This window comes from Thalia democratica, chromosome 1, assembly GCF_965202585.1.
Source record: "Thalia democratica chromosome 1, ktThaDemo2.hap1.1, whole genome shotgun sequence".
Classification (NCBI taxonomy): domain Eukaryota; kingdom Metazoa; phylum Chordata; class Thaliacea; order Salpida; family Salpidae; genus Thalia; species Thalia democratica.
In genome coordinates this window covers 42,021,919-42,041,870 of record NC_139165.1, presented here as the reverse complement: position 1 = coordinate 42,041,870, position 19,952 = coordinate 42,021,919, and the positions used below count along the sequence as shown (strand labels likewise).

At 25.8% G+C, this 19,952-nt stretch overlaps 1 long non-coding RNA gene across 1 annotated transcript in view; it reads right to left on the bottom strand.

Annotated features, from left to right (window-relative positions):
• Positions 1–272: 272 nt before the first annotated feature.
• Positions 273–19,952, bottom strand: part of LOC145847398 (uncharacterized) — a 32,308-nt gene continuing 12,628 nt past the window's right edge. The window contains exons 5-11 of the long non-coding RNA XR_014371268.1: positions 19,646–19,766; positions 19,121–19,314; positions 17,415–17,498; positions 16,423–16,552; positions 11,832–11,926; positions 6,351–6,536; positions 273–410 (exon numbers count right to left, since the gene is read on the bottom strand). This is a non-coding gene — a long non-coding RNA (uncharacterized LOC145847398). The remainder of the gene's footprint in view (positions 411–6,350; positions 6,537–11,831; positions 11,927–16,422; positions 16,553–17,414; positions 17,499–19,120; positions 19,315–19,645; positions 19,767–19,952) is intronic.

Here is a 19,952-nt window from a genome sequence, read left to right as displayed (position 1 = left end):
ATAAAATATATATAAGTTTTTATAAAAATGTTTGTTACCATTTAAACACATTCATAAAATTAATAATGTCAACAACAAAAAGTAAACTAAATTATATTTTTGTAACATAGTTACAAAAAAATTAAAGAATTGTTTTGAGACTTAAAATTATGACTAATTCAATATTTTTATTTTAAATATAAAAACGTGATGGATTTACAAATAAACTAAACAAAAAATTAAAATTGGTTACAATATAATTTTTTTAATATTTTTTTTCTATGCGAAAAAGGGTTAAATATTAAAACATAAATCTTAAAGTTAAAGTGTGTTGTGGATATAATAGTGATTGTTGTCGTCCAACTTGAGTCTTGTAGGATGTTGTGGTTCAAGAACATAGACAGCTGTATTGCTGCATTTCCCTCCGAACACTGTAAGTAACATGCTTTATTGTTATCAGTTTTCTTTTTTCAAACTTTGACTGACGTACGGGTCAAAATAGTTAACTTGATACTATTTATTTGATAAACATTATCGATAAATACTTATATCGTGCTACAAAGTTGTTTGACGAATACAAATAAAACAAATACAAATACTGATAGTTTAAAAACTACAGAGTTTAGTAAACTTCCTAGTAGCTAATACTTTAAAATCTAATTTTTTAAATAACTTGTGAAAAACTTATTAGAAAACTTCTAAAGACTTTAAAAACTGTTAAACTTCTACTTACGTTTTGTACTATGTAAAAAGACAATCAAGTTTTTACAAATGTATTTATTTAAAAATTATTATATCAGATATAAACTTTACAATACAAAATTTATCCTGTAACGAAAAAAAAACCTAAGTTCAAAATAAAAAACACTTGGTATTTTTAGCAGAAAAGTGTAAGAAATAAACAAGTTATAATGTCATAGTACTTTGTAAAACTTTCAAGTTTACATTTTCAATTTTATATTCAAATTAAGTCATGAAGTTAACTAAATTATAGCCTAAAATGAAAAATAAATCACAACTTTACAATAGCAAGATCGAATAGATTATTTTTATAGTATTTGTGTCCTTTTTAGTTGATATTATCTTATTTTCTAATACGGTTATTTTATGTTCTGAAATACACAAAAACGATAAACTTAATCACTAAGTGTAAAACATAATTAACAACTTAAAAAATCTGAAAAACGCTTTTTAAACATAGATTTGAATTTTTATCTCTTTCCTGTCACTTTAAAAAAAAACGACAAAGATCTAGCCTAGGGATGGGCAACGTACGGCCCACGGGCCGGATCCGGCCCGCAGACTGAAAATGACTGGCCCGACCGTTTTTTAAACTTTAATGGGATCTGGCCCGCGAGCGAAGTGACAGGTCCGCAAAGGGTCAATATTACAAAATAATTATAAAATTTTGTATCATATTTTTACAAAACATTCTGTAAGAATTTGACTTTTAAAAATGCTAAAAAACTTCTTTTTAAATTTATGTGTACTTATAAATACACAATTTTGTCCTAATGTTTTGTGTTGTTGTAACTTAGTTGGAATATCTTTTGTCAAACTACCCAAAACAAAGTGCTTTTTTCAGTACGATATTTTACATACGTACCTATGTAACTTATATTTCTAGACATTATTTAAACATCTGACATGTCTCAATCTACATCTTAAATTGTTAGATATGAGAAAGCTTCGTGAATTTGAAGGGTTCAAAAAAGTGATTAACTGTATCCATAAAATTAGACTTCGGCCGCATCCGAAACTTTTAGTTAAATTAGAATCCGAGCGGATCCGATCTCGACTTAAAATTGGCATCCAGTCGGATTCAGATATAAAATATCATTATTCGACTGGATACGGTAAATCACTAATTCGAAACGCTCCGGCCCGCAAAAGACTAAACTTTTCCGGATCCGGCCCGTTGATTTAAAAACGTTGCCCACCTCTAATCTAGCCGATGTTTGTTTGCGTTTCTAAAAAATAAAAATTTAAAACTCTAATAGTAATATAAATAAAGATTAAATACTAAAATAAAACAATATAATAACAAACAATTTAAAAGATAATAACAAAAACTTAGAAAATTACATTTAAAAGGGTTCCCACTAAAGTTTTAAAAAGAGTTTAAAGGGAAATCCATAAAGTATAGCAAACTTATATGGAAATTATCAAAAAAAAAGTCCACTAAATTGTGCAATAGAGTCAAAGGTTTGAACTGAGATTGTATAGATTTGGATGAAAAAAAAATTAATGTGTTTTTTCACCACACAGTGACGCTGTTTATAGTTTTCAATCACCAAGCAAAAAAACGTAATTTATAGAACTTTCATTATCATATTTTTCTTTTTTATATGAAATTTTTTTAGAGTATTGTATTGGATTAAAAGGGAATCCTAATTAATGTCATATGAACTCGACTTAAATTAAGGAACAATCTTAACCATCCTATTTTTATACAAAAAATGCTTTTTCAGCATGAGTTGTATACATTATCTGATAAACAATCTAAATTACCTAAATTTAGATCAGCCTGAGTTATTATAAAACTTTTTATTACCCTAACTTGTATGTTAAGCGATCCAAGGTCCTTAGTAGTCTGATTGACTTCTTTTAAATTATAAAAAATTACTTGGACAAAAAAAAAAACAGATGTTTTTGTTTTTTTTTTGATATTTTCATTAATTTAAACTTATTGAATCGTAGAGTACTATTTATTTTTTTTACATAACTCAGTCAAAAGTTTCCTACAAAACAAAGACCATCTTTTAGGGTTCGTGCGCGAAATTTTTATTATTTAGCCTGACTGAGACCAATTTAGCCGAACGTTTTTTCAAAGTAAGGATAATCCACTTAGAAGTCATTTTAGGTATTGGGAATCTTGATTTGTACTATTGTAGTCTCCGACTTCAACCAGCTTTGCCTCAACATTATTTTTAGCTTTGAAAATCTGCAAAAAACAAATCATAGCTGAGTTACAGCTTCATAAAATAAGACTAAACTGTGAAAAAAATTGATTTACCCCCTATGCCCTTTTCATAACAAATTCAGTGATAATTTTTAAAATAAGTGTTATATCTAATCTATTACTAGTATAAAATTCAATTTATGTTACTAAACACAATTGTCTAATTTAATTAAGCACTAAGTAAAAACATTATAACCAGAAGATTTATAATAAAATGTCGTATCGTGTTTTACTAAAGTCTAAAATGAAACGCTTACACGAGTATTAAATTAAGTAAAAAATTTTATTATAGTACTTTGACTGATACTTAAAATTGATACATAATTATAAATCCTAAACTCTAAATAAATACAGGGATTGTTGATGTCGTATCAGATTCAACAAGCTTAAACTTAAATTAAAAAAAAAAAAACTTTGTTCTTGTAAAGAAAAATGAATTGTACCTAAAATTTGTACTCCCACCAAACTTAGTACTTATATCTTAAAGCTAAGTTTTAGTGTTGTGAATATCTCTTATAACTTCAAAAAACAGTAAAATATATGAATAAACTGCTAAGAGTTTAAATCTTAAAAATATTTGGTATAATGCCTTTAAATTAGAAATAAAAACAGTTTAACCAACTAAGCTCTGAAAAACATAGCTGATGTAAACAAATTTAAACAAACAGCTAAGTTGTTGAACTAAACTGTAATGTTTAAACTGTATTTTTTATGAATTTTCATAATTATGACGCATATAATCTACTCAAAATAAAACAATGAAGATTTTTACATTGTTTTTACAGATTCAACAAAAGGTTTTAAGCATTTATTTTTACAAATACTGACTGATTTTGTCTTTAATAACTAAATCTTTATTTATAAATTAATCCTGACGTTTTTCATTTTTTTTTTTTTCAAAAAAAACTGATTTAGCCTGACTTAGCCTGATTTAGCCTGACGCGCACGAACCCTGATCTTTTTATGTTTTAAAATATATATTAATAAAATAAAATAAATAAATTCAAAAGTTAATCATAAATGTTTACTTTTTTTTAAATTTTTATTTAATCTTAACTTAGAAAATAAGTACTGGTTTAGATATCCAAGAAAAATGATGCTGAATTAGAGTCTAAAATTTTAAAAAAGATATAGTTTATAAAAGCAGTTTTAATATTACTCATTAGTTCATGCAATGTAAATTTTCAGAATAACAACAAAAAACCAAGTAAATGCAGGAATACTCTTAATTGAAAAACTTATAAATACTTTCAGACTTAATTGTATGATGAACAGTAATCATTAAAAATATCATAGTTTTAAATCCTTTAGTAGTGGTTTAGTTAAATTCGTTTAGTGTATCATAATTTGATATTTAGAAATATCTTTTATTTGGTGATATTAATAAAAGGGGAGGAGGGCAATTAATTATAAGTAAAGAATATTTTTAATAAAGTTTTTCGTATTTTAGCAATTTTTTATACCTAATATTTAATACAAATTGTGAACAATTTTGAGTGAATTTCGAAGTTGAACGTAGCTGAAAACTGTCGCATTTAAAATTTTACAATTTCTGCAATTTTTGCCAAAAATTAAAAAACAATACTTCGCTGCCATTTTGCGACAACAACTATGAAGGCTTTTGTATAATCTTTGAGCCGATAAATACCAAAAAGTATGTTGCGGATATTTTTTTCTCCAAAAAAATGAACTTCCACTTGACCATTTATCATTAAATCACATTAAATTAAAAAAAACTTCTAATTTGCTTTTAATTTACAAAAGTTGACACGCTAATTTGAAAAATAGATCGATAGTTTTTATTTTAAATATACTTTATCCATTCATCACTTTTTAAATCAAGTATTTATTTGAATTTTTTATATCCATTATATTATTTACAATTTAAAAATATTGTTAAATGATCTATAATTAGTAGTTACGACGCTAAATATTTTTGTATGGGTATGTAATTTAAAAAAAATTATATCTAAAAAATTTTGATTTTCCTTTTAATTTACAATACCTCAACTATTTACCCATTTAAAAAAAAAATTGGTTTTTTAATACCCTGAATAAAACCATAGTTTAATTAAAAACATCCTTTATCATATCATATAGTAGGATATAAACAAAACAAAAATTATAAAGTAAAAAGTTTGTTAGCAAAATACAAATAATTTGAAACCATATTGAATGAAATTAAACAGATTTTTAAAACGCGCTATTATACTTGCTTCTAATAGGCTAACCTTTGAAATATCATAAGAATATAATTAATAACTAAATTTATTGTAAAAGTACAAATATTATTTTCCAGAAAAACTAACTGATTCAATAGGAAGTCGACTAATATCTTTCAAAAGTATAATATTTTTTTAATTTTCTTTTATTTTGCTTTTACTTAGTCGAGTTTTAGTGGGTTGGCATGATTAGCCTAAGGTTTAGGCAATGTAGGAATCTCTCGTGGTAACTGTCTAAATTGCACGAGCGTACAAAATTGCTCGAGTGCACAACATTGCACAAAGGGTCACATTTGTAAGAAGACACTTTTGCACATGTTAAACTTTAATTTAATTTTTTTAATTGTTTTAACAATTTTATTATTTTAATTTTTTTCTACTTTCACTGTTACCCCTAACCCTTACCCCCGGTATGTAGCTTTTTTTTTCAATTAATTTTTACAGAAAAAATTGCAATTTTTAAATAATTTTATTATTTATTTTTGTTTACTATCCTGTTACCCTTAACCCTTACCCTCGGTCAGTAACTTTTTTTAACTTTAATTTTTCAATTTTTTTATTTTTGTTTCTGTTTAATTTTTTTTTTTTTATCTCGTGCACAAGTGTAACTCGTGCAAAATTAACCCTTGGTGCAAAATCGTCTTCGTGCAATTTTGTTCCCTCGAGCTACTTTGTGCCTTCGTGCAATTTTGTTCCTGTGCATTTTAGTCCCCTTGAGCTATTTTGTGCCATCGTGCAAATTTGGCTTTGTGCAACTTATCTTTGTTCAATTTAGACACGTTCCCATCTATCTAGTTGATAGTTTTAATTTTAAAACCAAAACCGTGGTTTTGGTTATGTTTGACGTCCTAATACAGTATATACATTTGGGAGTACATTTGCATGGAAAACAACACAGAATTCAGGCTAATGTGATGGGAATATATGTTGGTATATTTAAATTATATATAGTAGATAATACAAAAAGAGTTAGTCGTTGTTCCTAGTATTTTTAAATAATCGAACAGTATTTTTTACATCGAATTTACAAGCATTTAAAAAAGTGAAAACTATTCACATGAGCATACAAACTAGTAAACTTGTTACGTCTAAATCTACTCTAAAATGTGTTTACTCACATGGACAAAAGTATATTTTAAACAGACATACCAAGTGTTCAATTGTTAACAAAATATTTAATAACAAACCATCAATTCAGCAGAATCTTTAAGAGCAACACCCGAAGATGAACATCCGCATCATCGTAAGGTGAGCCAGGAGTCTAATGAACTATGTCATGTAGGTCCATCATACACGATCCTTGTTGTCAAAATCCTTCAATGTTCAGAATAGTTTAATTAAAATTCGAAATACCTGATTGCATTCTCAGGGATCTGAATAAAAAGGAAAAGTTTTAAAAACATCATAAAAGCAAATCATAAAAGTTATAATTAAAGGAAAATGTAATTTATAATGTTATCTAAGAAAAAGTATACTAATAGTAATAACAATGTTTTTAAATGCCTTTTAAAAAATTTTAGTTTGTTTATCAACTTCAGAGATTATTTACAATAATTGATTTGTAATACACTATAAATAGAAAATAGTTTGTATACAAGCTGAAAAAACACGGTAATAAATTTTAATATGTAACGTGTTAAGGGAATTGTTTGAACTGATTAGATCGGGCTGATAAAGTTTGCTTGCAATTTCATTAACAAAAATCTTGTAAAAAGAACCTGGTTTGAAATCAATACTATACCTGTTTTTTTTGCTTGGATTTCATAGATTTAAGAAAATCAAAAGCGGTTCCTGACGTACACTTTATTTTCATACAGCTAATTACTAAAGTGCATGTCTTTATAAGTGTATATAGTTTTAAAAATTGTTATAAACAATTAAAAACATTATTCAATAACAGAAAAAAATGGTTTAATACTTAAAATAGTTTTACAATTAACATTCTTTGTAAACTATTGTTTTCAAATATTAAAATGCTTAATTCTGAAAGTACTACAATTGTAGTTTATGGATGTAACGTTTTCCCTTGTGAAACTTATGCAACGTTTGTACTAAACATTAATGAAAAACAATATTAACTGTTTCAGTTAACATTTATTAAAAATTTAAAATAAACTAAAAAACTTTGATAATTCAGAATCAGGCTTCAATTAATTTTTTTAAAGTATGTTTTCATATTAATAATTTAGTTTGGTATATCTCTACATACTACTAATAAACGAAAATACTTTTCCTTTGCCTTACAAAATCTAATTCCTTTTTTCCCTAAGAATTCTCACAAGAAAGCTTGCACAAATCAAGACTAAATGTGGAAAAAACTAATCGACGAAAAATATTTAAGAACAAATAAACTATATATTTTGTTAATACTGAAGATATATTTTCATTAAAATTTTAAATATTTATATGTTTTTATTAAAATAGATTAAGATGGGATTCTTTATTGCCTTACTTTGATTCTTTTCAAAAAAAAGTATTAGGTTTTAAAAAACTTAAAGACTGAATCAAAACTATCACAAATTAAAATAAAAAAGGATTAATACTAATTCAATATTTTTAACTTAAGTAAAGAAATAGAAACTCTTAAAAGTATATAAAAATATCTGAAAATAATAGTTAATTTTATTTAAAATGTAAAAAAATTGATAAAAAACCTTTTCTAACAATCTCATTCGATTAAGCTAAACAAATTTATCTAAAGAAAACACCCTTGAAAATGATATTTAATTCAAAACAGTATCAAGAGATTTAATCCACTTATCAAAAATAAAAAACAATTATGTCATTTTCTATCTGTTTCTAAGTGAAGAAAACAATCAAAATTAAAAAATACTACTTTTTATCATTTTTTATTGTTAAAGAACTAAATTTAAGCAACTTTATTGATATGATAACTTTGCTTACATGACAATTAAAATTCCTAGAATTCAAATCATAAAAAGAACTTTTAGAGGACTGCAACTCAAATTATTAGTTATTTGGAAAAAAAAGTTTGTAAGTGTAATTGATAAGATTGGCCGTCCATTGCCAAACCTTTTGGTGAATTATTTATTTATTATATCTTTTCAGCGGACTTAACTTCTAATGTGTACTAATCTCACAACAGAAGTAATTTTAAATATCATTACTGATTTTTAAAGCAAATAAGCCTTTTTTATTATCAATTAAGATTGCAATATTTATAAGTAAATAGCAATAGATTTACTTAGGATTACAATAACATTTTTATATTAAATAAATTAATTTATTATTACAACTACATGTATAAAAACTGATTTATACATAAAGAAGGTTGTTCAAAACTTTAAGAGTGGTACCAAAATATAGAAATTTGAAAAAAAGAAAACTAAAGGATATTGTTGAAAACTTTGTTTATTTCCTTAACTAACTGAATACATTAAATCTGTTCTGTTCTTTTAAAGGATATTAAATAAAAAAACTTGTTGTATTACTTACATGAACAACATCTAGGAATTAAGAAATTAACGGTTAAAACCAGCATGTAACAAAAACCTTACTTAACTGTTTTTTATTTAAATAATACTACTTATTATACGGTGGTAAATTTATAAGACAATATTAAAATTTTAAAAGAAAATAAAAGTATTTTCTGCAAATGTTATTGTAAAATTAATACTTAGTTTTGAAAAAAAAAAACAAAGTTTATAAATATAAAACAAAATTCAGATAATTATAAAGCTAAAACAAAAATAAAATCTAAAGTTTTATTTCCTTTTCTTACAAGATAGAATCAAATCAAAAGTTTGTTATAAACTTTTAAAACTCGAAAAGAATAATTCTGAAATTTTTATTAAAACTTCTTTTTAAGTCAAAATCATAGAGTACCAAAATTCAGTAAAACTTTTTTAAAAACTATGAAACTCACTTTTACCTTTTGTACTGGGGAACGGGTCTAAATTGCGCGAAGACAAAATTGCACGAGGTTACTAAATTGCACGTGGGGACTAAATTGCACGAGAACAAAATTGCACGAGTGTACAAAATTGCACGAAGATACTTTTGCACGAAGACTAGTTTGCACGCGGGCACAAAATTGCACGAGGGGACAAAATTGCACGAAGACTATTTTGCACGGAAGCTCAATTTTGCACGAGTTACAATTTTGCACGGAAGGTCAATTTTGCACGACAGACAGTTTTGCACGGAGGGTCAATTTTGCACAAAAATATACTAATTTAGACTAAATAAAGAAAAAATATATTAAAACCTTTATATTTTATAAACAAAATAATAATCATGTATTACTGTAATTAATTTAATTTAATTGAGTTCAATTGATTTTTTTTTTTTTTATTTGAAACTAAATTTTTTGTGTTTATAAACTAATATAAATTTAAAAAGTTTTTAATAAAAATCAAACTAGTATTTTATTTAAATAAAAATATTCCTTGTTAAAGAATAAACATGTATTGATGTAAACTTAAATTAAATTAAAGTTATACTAAACTTCAATATGAAATAAAACAAAATTAAAAAGAAAAATAAATAAATAATATTTACATGGGTAGGTGTTAAAATTGCACGAGCGTACAAAAATGCACGAGGGGACAAAATTGCACAAAAATACTTTGCACAGAAAAGATAAGCATGCAAAATAGTGAGAAGATTAAATAAATTTAGAAAGGAGAAAATCCGTCTGATGAAATTTTTATTGTGCATTGTACAGAAAGTTCTGTTATGGCTGTGTACTTCGATAAGTTATAACTAAAATTGTTTTTTTCTGAATTATATAAAAGTTTTAAAAATAATTTATATATGATTGTTTTCTATTTTTTTAAACTTTATCTTAGTTGCATCACTATTTGCAGGCGTTTTACTCTAATTAGCTCTTAAGTTTCTCCTGCTCTGTTTTTTCTCTTTATCTAATCCAGACTTGCTAAAAAGCACTGTAAGAAGCAATTTTCTTCTTACATTTTTAGAAAAAAAGGGATACAAGCTTTTAACTTATATGAAACAAACAAAATATTACAACAGCTACAATTATTTTACTTCTGCTTTTAACAAAAAAAATTGTTAATATAAACAAATCTCTATTTGGTTATTTTATTTTAACAACGGTTAAAATCTAATTTTATAATCAAGGTTTTATTTTTATTTATAAATATTCAAAAATATAGGTTTAATCGTTTGCTAACAAAAGATCCTAGTTAAGTAACTTCACTGGAATATAAATTAAAACAAATTGTACAGTAATCTTCCTTTATTGTACCAACATATGTTTGTTGTTTTGTTGTGTAATTTAGCTTACTTTACTTATTTTACTCTAAATAATCACAAATATCATATAGTTTTATAACAGTCGGATTTAATATTAATTATTTTACCTATTATTAAGTATTATCTGTAGAAGATATTTTATTTTAATGAAAACATGTATACACCTACTTTATTCTATGCTTCTGTTCTTCCATTACAGTAATAATTTTTTACAGAACCCAGTTGAATCGTGTTGATTCGTTAACACACAGAAACATATGTTGGTACAATAAAGGAGGAATACTGTACAATTTGTATTTATTTTTATTTATATAATTTTTTTGATTGATTTTTGGTTATTATTTAATTTGTTTATTTTAACAGTTTTAATTATTTTTATTTATTTTAGATTTATTTAATTATTTATTTCATTTTTTTGACTTTTTTTATTAGTTTTATTAAATTGAGTTTTGGACTTCTGTTTAATGTATTTATTATTAAATTTATTTATTTTTAACTTTTATTAATCTTTTTTATTTATTATTTAGTTATTTGATTTTTTAAATTCTGACTTTTTATTTTTTATTTTAATTTATTTAACATTTAATTTTTATTTCTTACTTAAAATATTTTTTTTTACGTTAAAATAATATATACACATTTTTTTTAAATTTAGTTTTTAGTGTTTTTTTATTATTAATTGATTTGTTATTTTTTACTTGTTATTTTTTTTTACTTTAAATTGATTTGTTATTTTTAATTTTTTTTTTTTAATTTTTTTTCTATATATTTATAAAATTATATAATTCAAATTCTTTAGTTTTTTAAATAATATATAACATTTTTTCGTATACTATTATTTATTTAATAAATCTTTTAATTCTGATTTTCTTATGTTTATAAATATTATATAAATTTTTTCGTGCAAAAGAGTCTTCTCGTGCAATTTTATCCCCTCGTGCAAAAATGTCTACGCGCAAATTTGACCCGTCCCTGGGAAGGAAACAAAACCCGTGCAAAATTGACCCTCCGTGATAAATTGTCACTCGTGCAAAAATGACCCTTCGTGCAAAAGTGTCTGCGTGCAAAATTGTCTGATCGTGCAAAAATGTACCCTCGTGCAAAAGTGTCTTCGTGCAAAAGTGAACCTTTGTGCAATTTTGTCTACGTGCAATTTTATCTCTGTGCAATTTTGTGCTATCGTGCAAATTAGTCTTCGTGCAAAAGTATCTTCGTGCAATTTTGTGTTTTCGTGCAATTTTGTCCCCTCGTGCAATTTTGTACGCTCGCGCAATTTAGACAGCTACCCTTTGTACTGATAGATTGTTTCTTTATTAATATTGCAAACAGTATTAAGTTATTATAAATGTGAACATAGAAAAAATTTGATCTTTAAACTTATTCTGAGAAACCTCACTAATAACATTAGATAAAATATTAACAAAAATAACCTTTAAACCTCGAATGTTGTTTTCCGTATGTGGAACCAGCATTATTAAAAGAAGTATCTGTATGTTTAGCAACGATGTTCACTCTAAGCTTCAACCTATAAATTTGTAATATTAAAAGTTTGCATAACTATTATATTGTATTTAATGCACAAAAATAGGCAAACATTAACATATATATTATTGTTGACCGTACAAAATCAGAAATGCAACAGTTTAAAAATTTAAGAGTTGAACTGGAAGAAAAACAAGTAGAAGCTGAAAGCAGAAATTTGAATATCAGGTACATGATTAAACGAAACAGAATAGTTAAAAACACTGGACAGCCCTTTTGAATAAACACCCAGGATCTCTGGGTCTAGTATGTCAAGTTTCTTAAATTCTAACATACAGCATTTAAACTAAGATAGTTTAATAAACAATAATATCAATAATAAAGGTAATTTTTGTTTTGCTTTTTGTACTAAAGCTTCAAGCACAGTTAAATGTAATAATTTAAATTTAAGTAAAAATGTTTTTTTTTTTTTTAAGTTTCATATACAAATATAAGATCTATTTTAAATAAAATAACTTTTGTTGAATGTTATATGTGTACAAAAATTTTAGATTTAAATTTCTTTATTAAAACATGGTCAAATTCTAATAATATTGATCCAAATTTTTGTCCCTTATAGTATGATATTATCCGTAATTATAGACTCTACAGGGAGAGGCGTTGCTGTCATAAAAAAAAATTCTTCTAAACTAGTTAAAGTTAAAACTAATATTGTTTCATATGGTAGTTTTGAATTTATATGTTTTGATTTGATTCTTAATGAACTAAAATTAAGTTTTTTTTTGTGTCTAAATCCCTCCAAATTCTTCTAAATCTCTAATAACTGTTTCAACTATGATCAATCTAAACAAAACTTTATCCCTAAAAAGTTTCCATTTTAAATTTTTGGTGACTTACCAAATATAGACAAGAATATTCCAAGCACAACATACAATGACTGTCGCATAAGCTTTCGTAAATTTTATTCAGATAATCTTTTTACGCAACTTATTGATTCTCAAACACATAAAGACAGTAACATTCTTGATTTACAGCTTTGTAATTGTATGGGTTTGGATAGAGTTAAGTTTTATTCGGTTGATTCACCTTTAAGCGATGCTAATGTCCACAGCGTTATTTAGTTTGGCAGTGTTGATAGGGGTACAAAGTCAACTTCTCGGTCACTCTACCCAGATTTATACAAAGCAAACTTTGATAACATAAACAATTTTTTGTGGGTTGTAAATTGGAAAGTTAAGTTAAACAATTCAAAGAACTTACATGAATTTTATTATGAATTCATAGTAACCTCTCGCATCTTTACGCACTCGTTACCTTACGCACTTTCGTTTATTTACGCATTTTAGAATTCTAAAAAATCCAAAAAATAAAACTTTTAACTTTATTAATATTGCACAAATTATGTTTTTTGTATATTTTTGATTCAAAATATGTTTTAAATGCTAACTCACCTCTCTATATCTTTAGACTTTGTAAAACTATGTGCATTGACTAACAGATAAACATTTAGTTATACCTTAGTATATCAGAAATTTTGTAAACAATAAGAGATTAAAAAGTTGTAGTAACATAAACAACTTTAATTAAACTTTTTTTTCAATTATATTTATTTTTGTTCAAAAGAAGAAATCCATTACAGCACTAAATGCATATTTTTGTAAAAGGCTATAGAAACAAATTTTAATACAGACACCACACCACTTCTTAATTGTAAACAAATGCTTAATTATTAATTGCATTTGCTAATTAGAATATAGTATAAATGTTAAGTATCAAATAAATCTTACATAAATAAAAATAAAGATAAAATCTACTTATTATCAAAGTCATTAAAATCTTTCTACAAGTATTATTATTTTATTTAAATTTAAATCCTATTTTCAAATATATGAATAGTTTTATCATTTGTTTTCATATTTATAAATAAAGTAAACAAATTGTTAAAAGTTGGAAAGTTCCCAGTCTGCTTTTAACTAGAAGCAATATCAAAAAGCAGCCATTATAGTATGTATATTCGGTACCTCTCGTATCTTTACGATCTCTCGTATACTTACGCACTTTTTCTTTGGACACAATGTGCGTAAATAAGCGAGAGTTTACTGTATAAACATAATAAACTTTTCAATCGAACAGTTTGTGCCTTTAACTAAACATCACAGAAAATCAAAAAAATATTCTTTTAGTATAAAAAACATATTGAGAAAAAAACTAAAACTCTATAAATAATATAAATCAGATAAGCAGATGATACAATACAAAAAAAAATCAAATTAATGTTAAAAAGCATTCAAAAGTTATAATATGGCACATGAAAAAAGTTTTCTCCAGAACAACAACGTGAAAAAAAATTACTGCTATGTAAACTTTAAGGTTAAGATAGCACCTGCTTTCTCTGTATTTATATTATTGTAAACAATTAAACATAGTATCCGATTTTGATAAGGCCTAATTTGAATATGGTCTTTCAAAGGGTTTTTATTAAGGATGATGAAAAAAAAAATTGAAATTATTGAAAAAGACTGCCAAGAAGTGAAAAATTTGTAGTTATTTCTGTTAACCATTCAAAAGATAAAATGACAAGAAATCCAGATAATATTCCTTTGTTTTTATTAATCTTACTATTTATTCTATAATTTTTCCAGTATCACTAATCTTTAATTGTTCCTTGGCTACAACATCTGTACCAAAACAATGGAAAATTTCATATGTAATACCAATACACAAAAAAGGTAGCAAGTCAAACCCTTTAAATTACAGACCAATTTCTTTGACAAGTAGCTTTTGTAAAATATTTGGACATAAAATTTTTATAAAAACACTTGACTATCTTTTTCTAAATAACCTAATTTCATCTAAACAGTTTGCTTTTCTCTCTAACCGAACATCCTGTTTTCAATTAATAGATTGCTTACACTCTTGGTTGGTGTCTTTTTTTAAGCAGTAAGTCCACTATAGTCCATAGTAATAAAGTATTCTATCTATACAGATACAAAAAAATTTTTGATTCTGTCTCACATCTTAAATTAATTAAAACATTATCGCAGTACAAAATTCATAGCAGTCTAGTTAGTTGGTTCAAAGAATTTCTAAATGATAGAACTCAAAAGGTAGTAATTAACAACACGTTTTAATAATCTTTACCTATTTTTAGTGAAGTCCCTCACGGAGGGGTTATTTGCCCACTACTACTTATAATTTACATAAATGATACAGCTTCAGAAGTTAATATTAGCAGCTACATTAACCTCTTCGCAGATGACACAAAAAATTTTAGCAATCGAACACAATTTTACAGAATTACTTAGATAAAATTTATAACTGGCTATAGGAAAGAAAATTAAACTTAAACCCTAGTAAATGTCAAGTTCTAAATATTTCAAAAAAACCATTACTATCTCTGCTTTTGACTTTAAAATAAACAATAGAAACTTATATTTAACTAAAGTGTTTTACGATCTCAGAATTTTTGTTGCTGAAAATCATAAATGTAACCACCATATTAACCACATTAACCGAACTGCATCAACTACAAGTTTTAAAGAGCTTTAAATCTACGGATATAAACATCCTTAAAAAGCTGTTTCTCATTTACATTTGTCCGAAGTTGGTTAACAATACACCAAACTGGTCTCCAAACTTAAAAAAAAATATTAATCATATAGAATTTGTTCAAAGAAAATATACAAGATTAATCTTCAACTGCTGCATTATCTCTTATACGCCTTACCTTGATAGATTAACAAAAATTAATATAAAATCTTTAGAATAAAGGAGACTTGAATTTGACCTGATCACTTTTTTTAAACTAGTTAACGGTGATACTACAATTAATATATAATAACTTTTTGAACCTTATAAAAATAATTACTTACTAAGAGGAAATCGCAAAAAAATTACATTCAGGCATCATTTTAAAATGAGGCTTGGCATAATTCTTTTTTCTATCGGTCAGTTCAAATATGGAACAAACTTCCAAATAAATTAATTTCTTGCAAAAAAGTTGGAGAATTTCGATCAAAGTTAAAAAAGTTTGATTTTATAAAAGTGTTTGTTAGTAAAACCAGAAATAATTTTTTATTGATGTTTGATATAATTTTGAGATTTAACTTAGTCCATAGTTCAATTTAAAAGCAGCGCCTTTCCTCTATTAATCGTAAGTGATGAGTTTTTTTTCAATAAACTAAATGACTATTTGTTTGGCAAGTTTATTTTAATGTGCTTGGAGCTTTAGATTTTTATTTTTTTTTGTCCGTTAATGAGTTTAAAATTTTAATGATTGACCGCTTTACATCAAAGCATAAACAAGTACATGTTTGTGGTTAAAGAATTTTCTTTTTATGTTAGTATAAAAATTTATATGTATTATGTTACAATATGTTTTCGTTTTTGTTTGAAACAATGTACTTTTTGTATTATTTTTAGTTTTGATTTCTTTCGTTACTTGTCTTTCTGGTTGAGGCTTAAGTTTAGATGCCTAGGTCCATCATATGGACAATAAACTTGCAATAATAATATCATTTTAATATATTACTTAACTACCTGTCATCTTGTACTGAAGAAATTGTCATTGTGTTTTCCACCAGACACGTGACTTCCCATCAGTTGCAGCCATTTGAGGGCGCAGTTGTTCGGGTTCGGCTTACAATCGTGCAGCGCCTTTAACAGCTTACTGTTTGAAATTTATTATTACTTTTGTTTTTTAAAGTTTATTCTACTACGGCCGGATCCGGGCACCAAAACCTTACTTTAACTGGAATACTGATGAGGGGAAAAAAGAAAAGTACACTAAAAATCATGTTGATTAAAATAAAAAAAACACTATTTAAAATTTTTTATAAGTAAACAAATACTAGAACTCAACTTTTAAAACCGAGCTTCTAAGTTTAAAGTTTGTTATAATTTTATGGTTGGACATCATAAAGCACCAAATTATAATGATAAAATGTGAATGTTTTTGTAAAAATATATTTTTTAAATTACATGTGCGTTTCATGCGGAAAATGGTCTCAAACGTCTTGACAAAAATGTCCAGACATGTCTTGCCCAGAACCTGTCCATTATTTGCATTATTTTATCTCAAAATAATGTATATATTTTTTAAATAATTTATATGTCTATAACTGATATTTTTATTTCAAATTTTACAAGACTTACTTATACAAAATAGTAAAAACAAGTAAATTATTTTAACATTTTAAACAAAAATGTCCAGACTAGTCCTGCTTAGGATCAGTTAATTTTTTCCCTTTAACCATAACAAAGTATACTTGCTTTAAACGCATAATACTTTCTTTAATCGATGTATTGGTTTTGTGTTAACTTTCAAAATACAGTATGTTTTAAACAGTATCAGTGGTGAATAATTTTACAAGGAATTGCACAATCTATTTTTTTTATATGCACATATTAAAAAAATTTCAATATGTGCATATAAAAGTCGATCATTAATATTCGCTTACAAAATCTTCTAAATTTTATTTTTCTTAAAACATTTTTTTAAATAAAAAACACCACATTTGAAAGATACAAACCTGGACATTTGAAGCTTTTGCCACCCAGGAAAGAATGAGATTGAACAAATCTTCCATATATTCACTTTTGAATGTTTGCATCATCTATAAGAGCAAAAAAAAAGTATTGACTTGAACTAAAACTAGTTAAAAAATTGGCACATTTACTTTCAAAATATTTTAGAGTTGACAAACTATGTTTTATAAGTAACGTTATTAGTTAAGCTAAATAATTTGTTTTTTTTTAATTTCGTAATGAACCAATATATAGCACTGTTAAATATCTTTAGTAATTCTAATTAATGTAAAATTAATTATAATTAAAGATCTTAATAGAGTTAAACATTGTTTTACAACGGAATTTGTTTAAAAATTTAACGGTTTTGTTTATATCTTAACCCAAGTAGAGAACTCTAGTTGTTTCCTTTTATTACTAAAAGTATACAATATGTAAAATCGGGTCGATTCTAATGTAACAGGATCTTTTTTTTTGGTTACTCAAGCTCAAAAGCAAAAAAACACATAAGCCATAGATCATAACAGCTCGATTATCATCAAACTAACATGTACTGTATACACTAACATGTACTAAAAAATGTCTTCTACCTACGGCTGAAGACGCGTGAAAGAAACAGCTGTTTCAAGCAGAAGTTTATTTTATGTGTTTTAGTTTTTTTATTGGCACCTACGAAAAGTGGAGAGCCTCTCTCACCATTAACGGACTTCAAAAAAACAAGTAACAAGTTTCTCGCATTATATATATATATATATATGTGTATAAAGAAATAAGTTGATTAACTTAATAAATTAAACTTTTTATCGCGGAGCCCACTTTAAGGGATTTTTTAATAAAAAACTTTATTGTCGATAGGTAAAATATTTTTTCACAAGCAGTTTTGCATGATTTTTGACAGTTTCAAAATTACGTCACAATGTATTTATGCATAAATTTTGAACATTTATTTGAGTGTTTTGTTTTGTATTTTAATTTGAACTTATTTTGCAGTTGAGGAGTGCGTAAGTACGAACCTCGAGTTCTGCAAGTTTTGAAATCTTGAAATAAATCTTAATATATATATATATATATATAATAAGGTTATTATTTAAACTTGAACACTTTTTACATAGCTTCTATTTATTGGTCTATGGTCTGATGATCGAATTGGCATGATCAACCCTTTTGTTAAATTTGAGCTTGTCTCACGGCAAACGAAAGTCCGGACTTGTTCTGCAGACTTTCGCCGATTTTGTTGATAGCTTCTATTTATTTAGTAAAGTGCTTTTTATTTTAAATTGAACTGGCTGATAGTTAAAGCGTTTAGCTTTATGAAACATATGTACCAGTATTTTTAAAATCGTACTTTTCCAATAAATTATATATATCTAATTTTTCTCCACAAAATAACTTTTTCTTGAAATAACTGTTTCTGCGTTCAACACTGATCCTCAGCTAAGTATTTAATTCAGTTAAAGGCAAACTTCTCAGTACAGTAACAAAATTACATAAAAAATACATATTAAAACCAAAATCAACTCACCTCTGACATAAAATATCAATAACTTAAAAAAATTAAACAATCACTTTAACAATGTTTAATATAAATCAACAACGTTTTGCAACAATAACTTTAATAGCTTAATCAAACATGTAATCCAAAAATGCATGCATAGATTTATTACAATGTTATCTTTATAATAAAATCATACACAATTATATTTAAAACAACCTCTGACACGAATACCTTGAAGTGGCAGAGTTCTTCTCGTTCTTATTGTAATTCGCATCCTTTCCTGGCAAATGTGCTCACAACCCTCCCTCGCCGCCTGCCTTACTTTCGGCCTCGGAATCTCCCACTGCTTCAGTATCGACCTCTTGGAAAGTTTTGACTTGACTTTTTTGTTTTAATATTGACAGATTTTTCTGTGTTGTAGTTGGTTTGTATTGTACCAAATAATATCACATTTTTCTTTAAAAGTTTATTGTAAAACTACAATTAATACAAAGTACTGTATCAAAAAAGTTTGCTTTCTCAACTTAAGTTACTGTTTTATTATAACAAAAGACTGAAACTTTAAAACTTAAATAATTTTTTTAGCTATTTTCACAATGAGTGATTTTCAATTTTGTACTACAGAACAATAGTAAACACAAATCTAGTAAAACTTTTAAACGGTAATTTTTTTTTCAAGATAAATTTAAACTATTTAGTGCGTAAAAATTAAAAATATCATGACAGGAAGGTTCTACTCACTTCAAATCGCCCAACTTATTCATCAGCAGGGACAGGCAAGTGGCTGTGTTTTTCAACAGAGAAGTTGAAGCTTCATTAACTTTCAGTGTTTGATCGAGAAGTAAAGGTCGTTCACTATTCCCTAGGTAATAATCATAAACTCTTAAGTTGTTTATAAGATGTTTAAAACATAAGAGTGCTAATGTAGTTATTATAAAAACATCTGAATAAAACAAATTATAAGGTATTGTTAAAATTCTTTATTAAAATATTGATGTTTAACATAAGGTTACATATAAAACGCAATACTAACAACTCTGGAAAAAGT